The 19608-nt window shown below is 44.0% G+C and overlaps 1 long non-coding RNA gene across 1 annotated transcript in view; it reads right to left on the bottom strand.

The window, feature by feature from the left end:
- Positions 1-19608, bottom strand: part of LOC143270892 (uncharacterized) — a 71839-nt gene that overhangs the window by 26772 nt on the left and 25459 nt on the right. The window contains exon 2 of the long non-coding RNA XR_013048109.1: positions 2392-2501. This is a non-coding gene — a long non-coding RNA (uncharacterized LOC143270892). The remainder of the gene's footprint in view (positions 1-2391; positions 2502-19608) is intronic.

Raw genomic sequence — 19608 nt, 5'->3', positions numbered from 1 at the left:
ATCCATAACTCATTAAAAAACCAAAAACCTCCCATCCCAAATCTTAGGAATGTGGGCATCATTTTCTTAAAATTACTTCCTGCTTTCTGGGGGGTGAAGACATCTTTAGGGAATCCTGAAAAGAAATTTTGTGGTTAATTGTCAAGTCCTGTATCATTTGTCCAGTTACTGCATAATGAGAAAGTGCAGGGCTTGTTTCAAGTCCTTGTTCAAGTAGTCTGTCAGGCTGGATCATCTCAGCTAGCCATCTCAAAATTGTCCTGAGCAGTTTGTAGTCCAAAGTCGATCTTTCTGTGGTGTTAATCAGCTTAATGGCTTTACCATAGTCCATATGGAATCATTGTTGTGGGGTGCCATCATTGTTTTGAAGATTTCAAAGTTGCTTTTAGGTATGGTCATGGTTCTGTGCAGAATTTGTGTGTTTGTGTGTGCCGTCTCTGTGGTTTGGAGTAATCACAGTCTGATAAATGTCTGTCTCTCAGAACCATGAATGTTCTAACCTAGAAGACAATATCTTCACAGCCATTTCTCCCCACCATTTGACTTGTCAAATTTTTCCAAACTGACCTTTGCTGATGCTATCTTGTAACACAATGGTCCTGGCAATTCTTCTCTGAACAAACAGCAGTAAACCATTCATCCCAGGTAGCAGAGTTCACCGCAGTCACCAACAAGATGAGAAGCAACCAGCAACTCAGAGCAGCAGATGCTGCCTCCATGGTCCCACTGCCACTGTTTGTGGCTGGGCCCCGGCCAAAGCTTCTCCTTAGCAAGCCTCCTAGGCCAGCCTCTAACTCCACATCCTCCTGCCTCTGCCTCCTTTAGCAAATCCTATGGGAATGTACCACCACAACCAGGTTTCATATTCACATCTGAAGTTTTGGAGGTAGGAATCACAGAAGAATGAGAACAAATGTGCCATTTGACTTTCTGTGTCTGGGTTAATTCACTTAATATAATATTTTCTAGCTCCATCTCTTTGCCTCTAGATTTCATTTTCTTTACAGATGAATAGTATTCCACAGTGTATATGTACTGCATTCTCATTACCCATTCATTAGTTGAAAACTACTTAGGTTATTTCCTTTTCCTAGTCTATGTGAACAGAGTGGCAATGAACAAGACTAAACAAGTATCTGGAGTAGGATGTCAAGAACTTTGGACACATGCTAAAGAACTGCTTGGCTTGCTCATAAGGAATGTTTTTGCCTGCATGTGTGTTCACATTACATGTATGTCATGCCCACGGAGATCAGAAGAGTTGTCAGATCTTCTGGAAATGGAGTTAAAGAATGGTGTTGTGAGCCTCTAGATAGGTTATGGGAATTGAGCACTGCAGGGAGTGTAGAAGTATCATGTAGCCTCTGTCTACACAACCAAGCTCCTGGTTGTGTCCACCAAAAATATCTCAATCATGACTTATTGTCCCCTGGGATAAAAAATGAACCTCAGCTGACAAGGACAGGGTTAGGATGCCCTTTTAAGGTTTTGCGTGATTAATAACATGAAGTCCAGTCCTTTTAGAATCTAGTTCTATGACAACATTACAACATAGTTTGGATAAACATGATGACATACACCTGTTGTTACAACACATGGGAGGCTGAAGCAGAAGCATGGTGAATTCTAAGACAGCCTCAGCAGCTTGGGGAATCCATGTCAGAAAGGAAGGAAGGAAGAAAGAAAGAAATAAAGAAATAAAGGAAGGAAGGAAGGAAGGAAGGAAGGAAGGAAGGAAGGAAGGAAGAAGAAAGGGGCTTGGCACCGGTGATCCATGCCTTACATAACACCCAGTAATCAGAAGGTAGAGGAAAGTGGATCCCTGTGTGTTTGAAGCATGCCTAGTCTACAGAGTGAGTTCCAAGACAGCCAGGGTTATACAGAGACCCTGTCTCAAAAAAGATAAAGATAAAGAAAGAAACTTAGTTATACGTTCTATCTGAAAGTTTGACAAGGACTTTATAAATACAGTGCAATTTCTAAAGTCATACAAATATAAGAGTGAAACATTTGATAAATCTCCTTTAGGGGTGACAAGGTTTTTTTTCTTTTATTTATTTTTTGTTGTTTCTGGAATTCACTAGTTAGGAATCTGAACAGAATGAGTAAAGGTCAGTGAGAGATACTGCCTCAAAAAATAAAATAATTTGAAAATCTGGTAAATAGAAAAACTACATTAAGCAGAAACAGCCAGGTATGCTGGCATTTGCAGGTGGGTTATAGCCAAATCATTGAGAAACAGATTGAATCATCAACAGGAATGAACCTACTTTGTCTTTGCTATAAGATGGCTTTCAGCCTAACATGGAGGCAGCCTGGTTCATCAGCTGGGGAGATGGTTCAGCACTTAATAGCCCTTTCCACTCTTGCAGAGAAGCAGCATTCCCTTACCAGCACACAAATGGCAGGCAGCTCCTAAGGGCCTAAACCTCCAGTCCAGGTGATAGGATGCCCTCTTCTGGCCCCTGTGTGAACTGCATGCCTCTGTTACATTTAGGTGCCTGCAGGGGAAAACATTCAAACACATGAAACAAAACAGATAGTTTTAAACATACAGAAAACGTAAAAAATAATTAGCACATATATGTTTATATGATGACTGTTTTACCTGAGTGTATATTAGAGCACGGTGTATGTGCCTGATACCCACAGTAACCAGAAGACCTTGTCAGATCCCCAGGGACTAGAGTTACAGACAGCTATGAGTCACAATGTGGATGCTGGAAATAGAACCTCAACCCTTTGGATGAGCAGCCAGGGCTCTTAACCACGAAGCCATCTTCCCAGAGCGCCCACATCCACCACATTACTATTGTTTTGTTTATTTATGTATTTATTTTTGTTTATTTAGACAGAGTTTCTCCGTGTAATCCTGGCTGTCCTGGACTCACTCTGCAGACCAGGCTGTCCTAGAACACAGAGATCTGTCTGCCTCTTCCTCCTGAGTGCTGGGATTAAAGGCATGCAGCACCACTGCCCAGCCACACATTATTTTGAATTAATGATCTAGACAAGCTTTTGTGTGTGCCAGGCTAGCCTCTGAATCACTGGGGGACATTTGAAACTTCTGATCCTCCATGACTCTACCCTTTAAGTGCTGGATTTATAAGCTTGTGCCACCATGCTTTGTTTACTTGGGTCTGGGAATCTAAAACCAAGGCTCTGTGCTCCTGCACTGTACCAAATGCACTACATTCTCAGCCCTAAGCATTCTCCATACTCTGCTTCTGTGTATGGGTGTTTTGCCTGCATATGACTGTGTACCTGGTACTTACAGAGGCCAAATAGGGTGTCAGAGCCCCTGGGACAGGAGTCACAAATGGTTGTGAACCACCTTGTGATTGCTGGGAATTGAACCTTGGTCCTCTGGAATAGCAGTCCTTACTCTTAATTGCTGAGCCATCTTTCTAGCTCTCCTAAGCATTCTTTTCTAGCAAGGAGAGAGCAAAGGATTTCTGCCTCTGGAGACTCTCGCAAAGCCATTTAGGTCTGTGCATGTCCAGGCAATCGACAGGGTAAATGGCTTTTGACTTGTGAATGGCCATTACTCCCTAAGAAAAAAGAGAAGAAAAACTAGGCAAATCAGGAAGGGCTTCTGCAGACCAGTGAAGACCTCTTATCCAAGCCAAGGGGTCTCTGGGGAAATTTCACTTGAAAGGTGATAGGAATTCCAACCAGACCCCCACGGTCCTACATGCCTGGCAGGACACTCAGGCATTTCCACCTAGTCATTTCTGGGTCATATGTACTGCATGACCCATGACCCTGTGGTTGTGTAAGCACGTGGCACAACCACGTGGTCTATGGGCATACGTGGAATAACCACATGGGCCTGTGTGCACAGATGGGACTTGGCCTTTAAAAGACAGGCCCCATGTTCTCTGCCCCCTTCACACACGAGTCCTTTCAGCAGGCATGATCACATCTATCCTTTTCTCCTCATCTTAATAAAACTCTTGTTAGTGGATTCTGTCGTGTTTCCTGACTTTCCCTTGCTGGGTAAGAGGGCACTAAAAACCATCAGGAGGAGTCTCAAGCTCCTTCCCTTCCCACTTCCTAAAAGATGTAATGGCAGCCTGAGTATTTGCCCCTCCTCCAAGCATCCCTCTCCAGGAGAAGATGGCAATGGGGACATTGGGAGATTTCTCGCTGACCTTGAAAGCAAAGAAAGATACCTCCTCGTCCAAGAAAAAAGACCCTCATGGGCTCCAATGTTCTCCTTCTCCTCCTCTCTGATTTATCTATTTCTACCCAAACAGCCAGGAAGTGAGTAAGGGATAAACAAAGCCTGTGAAGTCAGGGCCTTTGAGCCAAGGCTGGGCACCTCAGCAGGCCCTTGGTCATAAGGGGAGCCTCAGCTGGGAAAGAATACTGGGGGTTGGGATTGTAGGGAATGGAGGCAGAAAACTCCACACTGATGGAGGCTTTTAAATGTCCGTCGAGGGGCGGCTGGTGTGCCTTGGCATGTCTGAGAACCTGGGTTCCATCGCCAGCTCCAAATAAAATAAGCCATTTTTAACCACTCCTGCCTTGGGATTTCAGTGCCTTTACTCTTTCACTTTCTACGGAGGATCTGGTTTCAAAAGGATACTCCTGATTGAGACATCCCTAAGGAAAACAAATTAAGGAAATATTATAGAGAAGTCTGTTGAAAACAGGAGTTTCCTTCTGTTGTGATTCTGATGGGTAAACTCCTAGGCTTTTGCTGGTGCTGGAGACAATGCCCTGCCCAAGGTCTAGAGATAGTAAACAACTGCTTGGGCTACTGCCTTTCACATGTAAAAAAACAGAAGCTAACTCACCCTCCATCCCAAGCCCTCAGGAGTATTTCCCTACCCTAATCTCCCTGGGGCCAGTTACTAGGTAAGTCTGGCCTTGCCCACTGAAGCCACTCAAATTAGCCAGTCATTAACCTGAGCACCTATCCTAACCCCTTCTTACCTATAGACATCACAACAAAGGGGCTTTTCTACAGCTCCGAACCCATGCCTTCTTCATATCAACTCCCACCCTGCCCACCCTAGTGGGAATCTGACACCCCCACACAGACATACATGCAGGAAAAACACAAATGCACATGAAATGAAAATAAATGAAAATTTAGGGCTGGAGAGATGGCTCAGAGGTTAAGAGCAGTGGCTGTTCTTCCAGAGGTCCTGGGTTCAATTCCCAGCAACCACGTGGTGGCTCACAGCCATCTGTAATGAGATCTGGTGCCCTCTTCTGGCCTGAGGGGATATGTGCAGGCAGAACAATGAATACATAATAAAAAAAATGTAATAAAATAAACGAAAATTTAAAAAAGTATTGTCATCTCCTGAACTATCAGTCTCACTGTACCCCCAAAATAAAAGACTACCCTAATGCAGGATGTGTGTCTGTAATTCCAGCAGTTTAAAGTTGGAGGCAGGAAGATCAGGATTTTGAAGTCACCTTAGTTTCCACAGAGAGTTCCAGACAAGGATGAACTACAGGAGACCCTGTCTCAGGTGAAAAAACAAACAAAAGTGGCTTTATCTGGGACTGGGAGGCTTGGACCAAACCTATGTTTGTGTGTGTGTTTCTGTGGGAGGGGTGTGGGTTTCTGTGTGTGTGTGTGTGTGTGTGTGTGTGTGTGTGTGTGTATGTGTGTGTGTGTGTGTGTGTGTGTGTATCTTGTGGCTACAAACCCCACAATCACGCGTGCACACACACAAAAACCTATCTTAAAGATTCTATGAATCTAATTAGTTTGTCGGAACTTCTGGTACTTAGGAAGAATAGGAAGCATGCAAGACCTGAGACAGATTATCTTGGGCTGTCTTTACCCCATTAAGAGCCACCTAATGTTCACCTCTGTAGGACCAATTGCTATATGGTCTTATTAATTAAAAAAAAAAAAACCCGGAGACGGATATTGGGATAAAAGGCTGAGAGATCAGAAAAGCTGAAAGGAGCGAGCCATGTTCTTAACACTTGGAGATCCTCTGACAAAGAGAACTACTTCCTGTATACCCATGCCTATAGGCCTTTCTGTTCTGACATGTCATTTCCTTTCTCTGCCCAGCTCTGTCACTTCCTGTCTGTCTGTACAGACCTGCAGACCCTTATGGTTAGTGCTGGGATTAAAGGTATACCCCACCATGCCTAGCTCTGTTTGCAGTGTGGCCTTGAACTCACAGGGATCCAGACGGATCTCTGCCTTCCAAATGATAGAATTAAAGGCTTGATCTACCATTGCCTGACCTCTATGTTTAATATAGTGGCTGGCTTTTTCCTCTGATCCTCGGGTAAACTTTATTGAGGTACACAGATTAAATATCACCACATTACCACTTTTTATTGTCTAAAATAAAAAAAATAAAATAAAGTTATTTCTAATATAAGAAAAACTATATACATTAAGTACAATAACTATGAACAATATATACAAGTAATAAATGCATCGACAATGTCTGTTTCATTTGCATTTGACAAACTCACTGAAAATATTCTACCATCTATCCTGGTTTTGTGAATCCAAAGAATTCTATCCAATTTACCTTCTACCTGAATTTGAATTACCAGCACTATCTTTAGATGTCTTTCAAACTTTCACACTTTAGACCTCTTAGTGAATTTCTTTTTTTTTTTTTTAAAGATTTATTTATTGTGTAGACAGTAAGCCTGCAGGCCAGAAGATGTCACCAGATCTCATTATTAATGTTTGTGAACCACCATGTGGATGCTGGGAATTGAACTCAGGACCTCTAGAAGAGCAGCCAGTGCTCTTAAACTCTGAGCCATCTCTCCAGCCCCATTTTCTGAATTTCTTAACAAAGAAATCTATAACTATAACTATCTAATCTTCAACACCCTGAAAGTCCCCATAAGAAATTAAGATTACCTAGGAAGTGCAAATATGCAAATTCCAAAAAATGAGAGTAATGACAGAAATAGGCAGCTGCCTGAACACTCACCGGAGTTTTCTATGCAATGTGGGGATATCATTTTCAGTCTATAGGCTTAGCACATCTGACAGACTCCTCTGTGAAGCAGGATTTTCGAAAGAGCCTTCCTACCTTGTCTTGGCAAGGATCAGCACTCCTTTGTTTTGTGTCCTGCTTGTCCATTTTGGATAGCATACTGTCAGCAGTTGATGTGAGGGCACTTTCTTGCCCAGTGGCTAACTTTTGCCACAATGAAAGTAAACTCCATATGGAGTTTCTTCAATGCCCATCTTCTCTGAAGTAGATTGGTGCTGCCAGGAGCAGACATGTCCCATAGTCATTAAAAAATGAAAAAATTATGTTATTAAACATTTTAAATGTCTTATTCCATAGATCTCTGAAGTGTTTGAAGATAATCTGTATCTGTCTACTTAAATTATATTTCAGTTTGACCTTGTAAACATACTTAATATGACTTCAAGTTCAATTGTAATGACTAACTACTAACTTTCATTTCTTTATATCCTAATAGTTGGTAATAAAAAGTTTTGAGGACTTGCAAATTGCATTACATTGTGAAATGAAGTGTATAAGTACAATATCTTGAACACGATTACAAATATACATACAGTATTTTCCTTTTTTTTTTTTTTTTTTTTTGGTTTTTCAAGACAGGGTTTCTCTGTGTACCTTTGTGCCATTCCTGGAACTCAGTTGCTAACACAGCCTGGCCTCGAACTCACAGAGATCTGCCTGGCTCTGCCTCCTGAGTGCTGGGATTAAAGGTGTGAGCCACCACTGCCCAGTTACATACAGTATTTGCTAACAAAATCACTCTCAAATTTGTATCTATATATAATTTTTATACAATATACAAAAATCCAATCCAACATTAAATATTAAAAACTAGTAGTTGCCTTCTAAAAGTAGATTCAATAATGGAAGTAGATTCAATAACTGACAATTTATCTACATCATATCTATATCCCTTCTTTTTTTTCTTTTCAATAAGTTGCCCTTTGTTCTATCATCTCTATGTCTTTTTTTTCAGAGCAGATTCAATAATCTACCTCATATCTATATTCTCATTTTTTTTTACTTTTTTTCTTTTCTTTTAAACAAGAACCTACCTACAAAATTTATCTAATCTCCTTTGTTTAGCCTTTTTTCTGACCATTAACAATAACAACTTGTAACCAACCATCCTGAACAATGACAATTATCCAAAACCCATAGAGAGACTGAAAACCACCCAACCCACCTCTTGGGAATGTGGGCATTATGTTCTCAAAATTAATTCCTGCTGTTTGGGGGCAAAGGCATCTTTAGGGGATCCTGAAAAGATAAATTTTGACTGAATTGTCAAGTCCTGGGAGAGGTAGCTATATCATTTGTTGTCCAGACTCTGCATAATGCGAAAGTGCAGAGCTTATCTCAAGTCTTTGTTCAAGTAGTGTGTGAGGCTGGATCATCTCAGCTAGCCATTTAAGTATTGTCCTGAGTAGTTGGCAGTCCAAAGTTGATCTTTGGGTGATGTTTGTCAGCTTAGTGGTATTATTATTGCCCATGTGAAATAGTCATTGTGGGGCCCCATCATATTTTTAGACACTGCAAACTTGCTTTTAGGTGTGGTTATGATTCCCTACAGAAAACTGATTGAGGCTCAAACACAAAAACATATACAGGCAGCCAGCTGTCTGTGTTATTTTAGATTTTTGGGGGGTGGGGGAACTGGCTGTACAAAATAAAGTCTGACAATAGACAGACAAAGGTCCTCCTAGTAACTTTCTGAAACATGATGTGTTATCCATATTCTTCTTTGATTCAGGCAGACTAATCGTTGGAGCAAAAAGAGTATTCATCCTGATCCAATCAAATGCTGAGCCATATGTAGTTCCTTAACTGACATAGTGAAATAATAAGGAAATGTAAAGATATAGGGGCTAATGTAGAGAAGTAGGGACTGGGGTATACATTAATATTGAGGTTCAGTTCTCAGCACAGTCACCCAGAATAGGATGCAAATATTTAATGATATACAAATATGTTGTCAATATTTTTCAGAAAAAGAACAGAATAACTTACAGACACACTTGGATGAGATACGTTAATTAAACTATTCTTCACTTGTTTGGCCTGATGGTGCAAACTTATAACTCTGGCTACTCTGGAGATAAAAGCTGGAGGGGAGGAAGTTCAAAGCTGGCTTGGGCAACGTAGCCAGACCTTGTCTCAAAACAAAATTTTGATTTAAAAGAGCTAGGGATGTAGTTCAGCCAGCTCAGGCTACAGTTTGAGTCCTTGTTTCAGAAACAACAAAATGAAAACATGGTGTGGTCTGAGTGTTTTGTTTAAACATTTATCAGTCAATGGACAAGTGGGTGGTTTCACACTTGAGGTCATGTGAAAAATGGTATCAGGAACAGTCATGGAAGGAATTTTTAGTAGAATGGGCTGCTTTCAACCAAACAGGAGGACTATTTGAGTGGAGGTACAGGACAATCAGATAGAAAGAGGAAATCAGGGGTACAGGGTAGAGTGCGGGGAGGCGGAATGAACAAAATAAAATGAAACACATCTGTAAAATGTCATTTCAACAATAATGAAAGGCAACATTTAGTCTGCTAATTAAAAAAAATTAACACTGGGAGGTGGTAGCACACATATTTAGTTCCAGTACTTAGGCAGATGCAGGTAGATCTCTGGGTTTGAGGACAGTCTGATTCTACAGAGCGAGGTCCAGGACAGCCAGGGGTACACAGAGAAACCCTGTCTCTAAAAGAATAAAACAACAAACAACAACAAAAACGTTTAATAAGCACAGAGCACACATAAGAAAGAATTATTTCTTTTGGTTTCTTGGCTCTGTAGTAGAGCACAGGTGCCATGAAGACAGGAAGGTGAAATGGGAAAAAACATAAGTGGGGAGGGCAATGATGGGGTGGAGGGGTAATGTATAGGGTGGGAAAGCCAGCAGGAGAGTGAATGGATAATGACTTCTATGGTGTTTGAAAGAATCCATAGGCAGATCTATTTCTCATAGGCTTTCTTAAAAATGCATATACAAAATATGTACATGTAATTTAATTGGAAATATCCCATCCTGGGGAACAATGCCCTCCCCTGGAAGCACAGACATTAGGAGACAAAATCTGGTGACAGGTGTGTGAAACCTCCTTTGAGTTTTGTGGTTTGATGGTCAAAGAGATTTCCTCAGACAATATAAGCTGTTGCCATTGGTCTGGTTGCCTGCCAGAACTTGAGGACATGACCCTCCTGAAGAGCAAGCAACCACTGCTCTTCCAAAGGACCCAGGCACAGTTCCCAGCACTTCTGTGGCAGTTCACAGCCATCTGTATCTAAAACTCCAGTTCCAAGGACTCCAGTGCCCTCTCAGTTCCTCTTCTGTCCTCTGTGGGCACAAGGAATGCTTGTGGTACACACACATACACGCAGGAAAAACACCCAAAGGGGTGAGGTGCCACAACACTTTAATCCTTATTAAAACTTTTTTAAGCTTGTTTTTCCCGTAAATGCTAATTTCCCGTTACATGGTTCCCTCAGTAACCCTTTGTCTCACTTAATAGAGCTAAAGATTTTCTCAGGAAGTAGAAAAGAAACCTTGGAGGCTTTCCCAGGTCCACAGCTCCTGCCCCTCTGAGACTCTGGGGCGAATCTAGGAGAGATCAGTTATCCGCTGGGCGGGGCCAGCACTCAGAGGGACAGGAGTTTCTTTCTTCCTTTCCTACTTGCCCTCAACTAAGAGTCGGGAGAGTGTGTAGGAGGCGCCCAGTGCATGCTGCTGGAGGTTGCAGCCCCCACAGAGGGCTGAGATCCGACCACAGGACGGCCCGGCCTGGACCATGTAAGATTCTTGCATCATCCCCACCTTCCTGGTAGCTTGAGCGATCTCTGTGGAGCCAGGACCTCTCCCTTGACTGAGTGTGTGACTATGAACCTGGGAGATTTGGGAATTGGCCTTTGCTGGGACCCTGGGGCAGGTAGAGGAGACACCACGTGGGATGGCCTTTTTCATGCCTTTAGGGACCCTTGAGTATGTGCACTGGGCAGCATTTGCAAAGCCTGTTGGAAGGGCTTCGTGGACCCGGAATCACATCCCTGGTGTAGAGGAGGCTGTGGGAGGCCGGAGAGGGCTCAGGGACTTAGCACTAAGCAGCCACCCCCCACACACACACTCTCTGCCTGTACACAGCCAGTTAGGCGCGGGTGTTGTGGTGGTTTGAGCTAAGTAATCGCTCAAGTGTGGCCGCCCTGTTCAAGGCTGTGCGGGTTCCCCAAACTTAGGGCAAGAACGTTTGCTTTCGTGGATGTTTCAGAGGGAAAAAAAATTACTAAAAACAGCTGCATTTCTGAGTGTGCATTGCAAGTTCTCACAAAATTTCAGGGGCTTTTTTTTTTTTTTTTTTTTTTTGTTGTTGTTGTTGTTAGCAAAACTAGGTTTCTTTGTGTAGCCCTGGCCGCCCCTAGAACTCACTCTGTAGACCGGGCTGTCCTCCAACTAAGAGATCCCTCTTCCTAAGTCTCCCACGTGCTGGGATTAAAGTCATACACCACCGGCCAATCACATTTTCACTGGTCTAGACTCTAGAGTTTTGTGAACTGGAGAAGAGATGAAATCAAGGTTATGAATACTTTACAGCACTGATTGCGGATACCAGGAACTTGAACACGTGAGGAAAAGCACTCTGCCAACAACCACTTGCTCCCTAGAATATTAAAGCAATAATGAAACTTAAAATTTAAAATTTTCAATAAGAAATTGTTTCAGATACAAAAGTCTGTAATAATACATAATATGCTTAAGAAGAGCAAGTCCTATTTAAAATACAGGTAAAAATGCAAATTATTTACAAATGAGAGCATTGTCTGTATTTGTGGGTGTGCCTCTGTATCCTTGTATTTGTTGTTACTCATTCTGAAGCATAAGCCTCCAATGCAGCATTATTTAAAACTTAAAGTTTCTGAAGAGATTGATATCATAGTTCCTACTTATTTACCACGATGAATATTATGTTCACATATAGCCATGGGTATTTTTTTCTTTGCTGTGTTTTTACTCAAATGTACGTATACTTACGCTTCCTCCTCTATCGTCTAGAATGATAATGAATGACATAAAACACAAAACAATACAAAAGATGTTACCCCTCCATTGAGTTTCTGCATCCCTACAAGGTTTATCAAGGTTTAGTCGGTGAACCAGGCATGGAACTAGGAACTTCCTGTACGTAGCCATCGCTCTTTCTCAAGTTTGTGTATACTTCAAGGTGATTTGATACCGGAATAGATTTAGGATCTCTTCCTCTATTATTTTTTCAAACTGTCTTGTCCCCGACATCCTCCTGCTTTCATTACCCAATGATAAGATAAGAGGACTCTTGTAACACATTCAGCACGGCAGAATTATTTTTGAAGTTTACTTTATCTTTTAAATTTCTCTGTGTGTGTATGACTGTGTATGTGTGTATATACAAAGTGTGTATGTGTAGTGCATGAGGCACAGTATACACAGTGGTAGAACAAATATTAGCAGTTAGTTTTCATTTTTAACCTTATCTGAAACAGGGTCTCCTTTATTTTTGTGTTCTGAACGCACACAGAAGTGGTCCTAGAATTTTTGGCTTTATTCTGCTTCCTTCTTTAATTTCTATCTACCTAAAGAAAGCGAGAATGACAGGAACGCTATGGTTTGCAGAGGATCTAGACACAGGTTTTCAGGCTCACTGAAGGAAATGCTTTTACCTGAGACACCTCTGGGATCTTACAATTCTTCTTCCATGAATGTTATACCTTTTTATAAGTCGACAACTATTTTAAGTACATTTTTAAATCAAGGAAATTACTCCTTGTTTATATCCATTATAAGCAAAGATATGGAGTGGGGTTCAAATATCATTTGACACTATATGGGTCAGGATAGAATAATTAACCTACTCATAATATATATATATATATATATATATTCTATATACATTAAAAATAAAAATATATGATATATATCAGTGCTGTATATAGAAAACATGTATGTAAACTAAAATATTCTCTCAGAAGAATTGCGGTCTCTGTACCATGGAGAATCCAAACCCTCTAGGATGCATATGGGCTGATGTAGGGAATTTCTTCTGGCCTACCTCACCATGTGAAAAAGTCCAAATGGCGACCCAGGAATTATAGGTGGAACCTTCCCAGAAACATGCAAAAACTTCTGCAAACTACACACATACTACCAAGTATCTGGGAGAGGTTCAAAACTGCTCAGAGCCATGTAGCAAGTGAGGCCAGAAGTCTATCATGCATTTAATTCCCTCCCTGACATTCCGATTCCTCTCTTGGTGATAGGCCTTCTCTCTGGCTTGCATTTTGTTCCTTTTACCAGGTTATCCCTGGATCTGTGCTTCAAGTGGAATTCAGGGCCTGGGTCCTGTCAGAAAAGGTTCCTGCTCCAGAAACACATCCCCACATCCCTACAAGGGGTCTGAAAGCCCCCACCCATCATCATCCTGTGCAAGCGGGTTGTGTGTACCAAGTAAGGCAGTGTGGTGGCTCAAAGTGAATCCAAGTAGAAACAGGTAGAGAAGGGTTTGGACTCAGGAGTGCTCACAAACAGGCCAGGTAGTACTTAGGTACCATGGAGGCCAGATTTCATGGCCCCTGCCTCCCCTGACAAGCCTCCCCTCTGGGATGCAGGACACACCTGTAGGCTGCATACTTCTGTGTTCTCCTGCCTAGATCACCTTGCCTTAAACCCAGGTACAACTCTCAGGGTCAAAGGTAGAAGATCCCCTTGTCCTGCACTGCCCTGTCCAGACATCATCTCAGCAGGAAGAATAAATAGAGAAGACTATGAAATTAACAGACGGCTCTATCTAGAGTCCAAGAACTGCTGAGCACGAAGTTGCACTTGTGTGTGTGTGTGTGTGTGTGTGTGTGTGTGTGTGTGTGTGTGTGTGTATTGTGTGTGTGTTTGGTGTTTGTGTGTGCCCGGGTTTATTGTGTCCTAGTCCTGTGAGGGCCCATAAGCAGTTCCTAAGAGGCAGAGTATATAAGGGTTTTATGGTCATCAGTCCAGGTTGAAAGGGAAGAAGAGGTTGGCATGTAGGGGAAACCTTTTAGGGCACCATTCTTCTGCTCCAGGTCAGGTGAGCACAAGGTTTGGAGTGTTGCATCCTGTGTGTGTTTTGGGGCTCAGGGCCGAGCCGGGGCATGGTGGATTAGAGCATTGTGCAGGAACCATCAGGAAGGTGGCAGGACTGTCCTTTGAAGTGGCCTGCCAGGCAGGTCTAGGAGGTCAGGGCCTCCACCCCTAACCCAAGCACTAGGAAGCTCCCTTGTTAGCCTCATCAAATGTCTCCAGGAAGCTTTGTAGAGAGGAAGATTTGGAAGAGCATAGACAGGCTTGTCTCCAGGTGGCAGGGAGAGTGATTTTCTTCTAGGCTCCATCATGGAAGATGTCAGCAGTGTGGAGGTGGGCCTTTGTATGCTTTCAGTGCTCATTGAAGCAAGGCTTCCTGTTGGGGAGTGCAAAGCATTTCCTGACTGAACATGGCCAAAGTACCCTGGAGACCAGGATTAGAATGTACATAGGAAGGAGGGATAGAGAAAGAGAGATAGAGGTGGAATTGGAGGTAGAGGAGGATAGACAGATGGTTGGGGGGACAGGGAGACAGAGGGTAGCTGAGAAATTGAGAATCTGCATGTGGGATGTTGGGTGTTTTCGTGTTTGTTGGTGTTTTTCTATGCAGGCTGGTTGGGAGACCCATTCTGTCTATGGACAATTGTTTCTCTTCCATGGATCTGGGCCCCTGGAGGGAATTTTGTGTGAGGATGCCTGGAATAGGGGTGGTTGTGTGCTGCAGGAATCCTGGTGTTTGTGTTAAGAGTCCCTCAGCTTCTATGTTGCCTGTCCTAGGTCCACTTGAATCTCTTGAAGAGCTGAGTGAGTCCTGTGTGTGCCTAGGCCCTGCCACAGGTAGGTGGGTGTCCACAGAGGATACAGAGAGTTCCATGCCTTACAGGGTCTTGGGGATGTTAGAGAATGGAAAGAGACGTTTCCCGTGGTGCCTGGTAATTGGTATAGGGTAGGGTCGGGTGGGAGGAGATGAGGGGTGGGAGATGGAGGACTTTGCAGAGGAGAGGGATTGTGACAGAGCTGGAGGTAGGTCAGAATGGTTGCCTGGTGTTGCCTAGGAGACGGGTAAGGTGGGGTCTGCGGCCAGGTATTTTTAGACTAGAGGGCAGGAGGGTGCAATGATTCTTCTTTTGATGTGTGCTTGTCTCTAGCTCAGGGACCTGGACGGCCTGCCTGTTGAGGGGATGTTGTGGATGTCCCCGGCCCCTAGTGATCCCTGCTTCGTGTGATGTGGGGCAGCATCCACCTGAATGCACTTCACCAAGGAGGCCAAGGTTTTGGAAGGAAGCCCTTCTCCTCTCCCATCTCAATATCAGACCATCGGACCATGGAACATGGGACTCAGGCCCCCGACCCTGCAGTCCTGACCAGTGCACACAGCTGCCTGCCCTTTTCCCTTGTGTCCATCCCAGAGTGGTCTTCTGCCTGGTGGGAAGACCGTGCTGGGCCTAGGGTGCCATTGAGTTGGGTGGAGTCTTGTAGACAGCTGCTGGATCTGTGAAAGCTGCAGTGTGTGTGTGTGTGTGTGTGTGTGTGTGTGTGTGTGTGTGTGTGTGTGTGTGTTAGGGGTGAGGGCCATTCTAGGGCAGGGATGCAGCTGTGAGAATAGTCTGGTTTGGCTGCTAGGGGGCGACGCTCATCCCCTGGTCCCCAAATCCTTGAGTATGTTTCTGAAGCTCCTCCCCTAGAGTCCAGATTGGCATGTGGTTTGTGTAGGATTCCCTTAGGTTCTGGTGTGGGCTCTCCATTGCTTCTGTGCCCATGTTCACACACTCCGCACTTGGGCCCCTCCATCACATCCTCCACCACCCGCCTTCATGGGCTGGCTTGCGCCCAAAGCCCAGTGTCTCAGGGCAGTGCAGGGCATGGAGGAACCTGTTAAGGTCGCTAACCAACATCTGTCCACTGCACCCCCAGCCGATGCACACCCTGGGATCCCTAGTAGCGGCCCTAGAGCCTCAGGTCTGTACAGTCCAGGCCTACATGGTTGGCCTCCATCTTGGAGCTAGACAGGAGAATTTTGGCCTTTTTTCGAAATTTTTTTGCTTTGCGAAGGGCGGAGGCAGAGCACCCTTCGCCCTGGATGGCTGACTTTCGCGATGCCCTGCTGCAATCACGAGGATGCAGTTTGCGGATTCTGCCAGCAAGTTCCTGTGCTTCACCCGAAATGGAGGCGGGCCTGCTAGGAAAGGGCTTCCTCATGGGTCTCCCAGGACCAAAGCGGTTCTATTGCCAGCTTCATGACCCAGGGGAGCTGGAGGTGGAAGCAGGGTCCAGGTGACCAGTTCTGGGCAGGCGCCACGAGGCTTGGCTTGCGGGTCACGGAAGCACAGCCTCCCGGGTCCGCAGGGCGCCATGCCTGGCAGGAGCAGAGGACTTCTCAGCAGAGGATTGTGCAGCCTGGGCTGCATCATGGTCGGTATGGGGAACTTTTCCTGCCAGGGCGCCAGCCTGCCTGCCCATACCATGGTGCACAAGGCCACCCTGCCACCCCCTAGCTTTTGTCTGAGCATCCCCAGCAGTACCCACAGCTCACCTCCGGAGACCACACAAACTCTGCCCTGAATCTCTGGGAGGTTCTCAGGGTCTCAGGCCTGGTGGCTAGCCACTGTGGCCAAATGTCTGTCATCCATTTAACTCCTCCTGCCATCCCCTCTCTTCTCTGGCTGCCAGGTCTTCTCACTGGCTTGCCTGTTGTTCCTTTTACCGGGTTTTCCCTGGATCTGTGCTTCAAGTGGAATTCAGGGCCTGGGACCTGTCAGAAAAGGTTCCTGCTCCAGAAACACATCCCCACATCCCTACAAGGGGTCTGAAAGCCCCCACCCATCATCATCCTCTGCAAGCTGGTTGTGTGTACCCAGTAAGGCAGTGTGTTGGCTCAAAGTGAATCCAAGTAGAAGCAGGTCGAGAATGGTTTGGACTCAGGGGTGCTCACAAACAGGCCAGGCAGGACTTAGGTACCATGGAGGCCAGATTTTATGGCCCCTGCCCCCCGTGACAAGCCTCCCCTCTGGGATGCATGACACACCTGCAGGCTGCATACTCCTGTCTTACCTGCCTAGCTCACCTTGCCTTAAAGCAGGGTAGAGCCCCCAGGATCAAAGGTCCAATAGTCCCTTGTCCTGCACTCCCCTGTCCAGGCATCATCTCAGATGGAAGAATACTTAGAGAAAGCTCTGAAATTAACAGAGGCCTCTATCTAGAGTTCTAGAACTGCTGAGTGTGCAGATGTGCTTGTGTGTGTGTGTGTGTGTGTGTGTGTGTGTGTGTGTGTGTGTGTGTGTGTGTGTCTGTGTGTGGTCTGTGTGGGGGTATTTGTGTACACCGGGAATTACTGTGCCCCAGTACTGTGAGGTGAGATGAGATAAACAGTGACTCAGAGGCACAGTATGTAAGAGTTATGGTGGTCAGCTCTGGGATGTAGGGGAAGCACGGGTTGGCATGTAGGGGAAGCCTTACAGGGCTCCATCGTTCAGCTCCCGCTCAGGTGAGCACAAGTTTTGGAGTGTTGCAATCTGTGTGTGTTTTGGGGCTCAGGGCCGAGCCGGGCCATGGTGGATGAGAGCATTGTGTAGGAACCATCGGGAAGGTGGCAGGACTGTCCTTTGAAGTGGCCTGCCAGGCAGGTCTAGGAGGTCAGGATCCACCTGACTGCACTTCACTGCTGTGGATACCACTCTATATAAATAACACACTGATGGCCAGTGACCAGGCAGGAAGTATAGGCGGGACAAAGAGAGGAGAATTGGGGAAACAGGAAGAAGGCGGAGAGACACTACAGCCACCGCCAGGACAAGCAGCGTGTGAAGATGCTGGTAAGCCACCAGCCACATGGCAAGGTATAGATTTATAGAAATGGGTTAATTTAAGATAAAAGAACAGTTAGCAAGAAGCCTACCACGGCCATACAGTTTATAAGTGATATAAGCGTCTGAGTGATTATTTTATATGTGGATTGTGGGACTGCTGGGCTTGGGGAATCTGGAGAGAAGCTCTCCAGCAACAAATGATGCCCAATGGCTCGAGTTTCCACCTTAAACCTGAGAATATTTAATAACCAATTCTAAACAGAGCCAAAACCAGGTTCCTGCTTCTTGTCTCATATGGGCAGCTAGACGCCGCAAAACGCAGGTTTGAACACTGTGGGGTTCCTGGCTTGTGCGTTTGACCAGCGGTATGGCGGAAATGAGGCATCTGCCATTGGTACATTAAGCTGTGTGGTAGATTTAGTCTTTACTAGTATTTAAAAAAAAAAAGAGGTTTCTGGACTACACGCTGCTTTGATAAAAGCTTACACCCACTATTTCTGAGACTTGATGACTCCCAGAGCTGGCGTAAAACATTCCACCGCCATGTTGCGAAGCTGAAGTGGGCGGAGCCAGCAGCCACAGCACCATTTCAGTCTTAGATTGGTGCAGTTTAAAGCAATAGGCTCAAGGTAATATAAGCCACGTAAAGATGGCTACCACACAGAGAATCTGGATTATGATCTCTTTGATATTCGTAACTGAAGAAAAACATTTGATTACAAAAGCTGTTGAGTTATGCCAAAATGTATATTATAAAGGTACCTTGACTTCAAAATTTTGATATAAGGATATGTTACTTTGGAAAAGAGGTTTTGCTTTTGTTTCCCCAGAAAGCCAGAGGCTGTGGATTTGTTCCACATTAAGATACATCAGGTTTCACCAGCCAAGACCCCCTGAAAGGTCTCCAGTGACACCATGGCCCAGATGATCCAACATCCAGAACGGTTTCAAGGCAACTGGCTCCCACAATACAGCCTCACGGACTACCCCATAGGCCTAAAATTTTCTTTGCGTCCCCATAAGATACAGCGCCCCCCTCCAGCAGGAAGTAGTAAGAGATACTACGCCCAAATTCCCAAATATACCAAGCTGGCTTTAGAGGTGGAATTGGCTCACTCCCCCTCTAAACCCAGACATATTGCTTTAAAAAAAATGGTTAAGAGATTCTTGTGTCCCAAATCAGAAGAGCCCTCTGGTGTGGGACAGAGAACAACCAATATTTTTATTTAAAACAGGTTGATTATAAATGTGATCTCTTTCTAAAAAAGAAAAGGGGATATGATATAGATATACAGGAGGATATGGAGATGATGAGATAAAAGGGTAGATTAATGAACCTACTTTTAAAGAACAACTTGTTTAAAATGTTTTACATTGGTATAGATTTTAGTTTATGTTTAAAATGTTTTACATTGGTATAAATTTTAGTTTATTGATACAAACTTGAAGTTAATTTTGTTATACTGTATATATATATATATATATATATATATATATATTTCTATTTCTATTCTTGTTTGAGGTATTATATTTATGTAACTCATTTAAAATTGTAATGGATAATTAAAAATAGATTAATAATTAGTCATCTATGATAATCATATTTGTAGCCATGTTAGTTAAGTCTTTTAGGTATACATAGATATATTTCAGATAGATAGGTAATCTCCAAACACTTCATAGACCTAGAGAATATGGCATTTAAATAACTTAAAATTCTGTTGATGTGAGACACAATTGC

Source organism: Peromyscus maniculatus, chromosome X (assembly GCF_049852395.1).
Source record: "Peromyscus maniculatus bairdii isolate BWxNUB_F1_BW_parent chromosome X, HU_Pman_BW_mat_3.1, whole genome shotgun sequence".
In the NCBI taxonomy this organism is placed as follows: Eukaryota; Metazoa; Chordata; class Mammalia; order Rodentia; family Cricetidae; genus Peromyscus; species Peromyscus maniculatus.
This window is presented reverse-complemented; position numbering and strand designations above follow the sequence as displayed.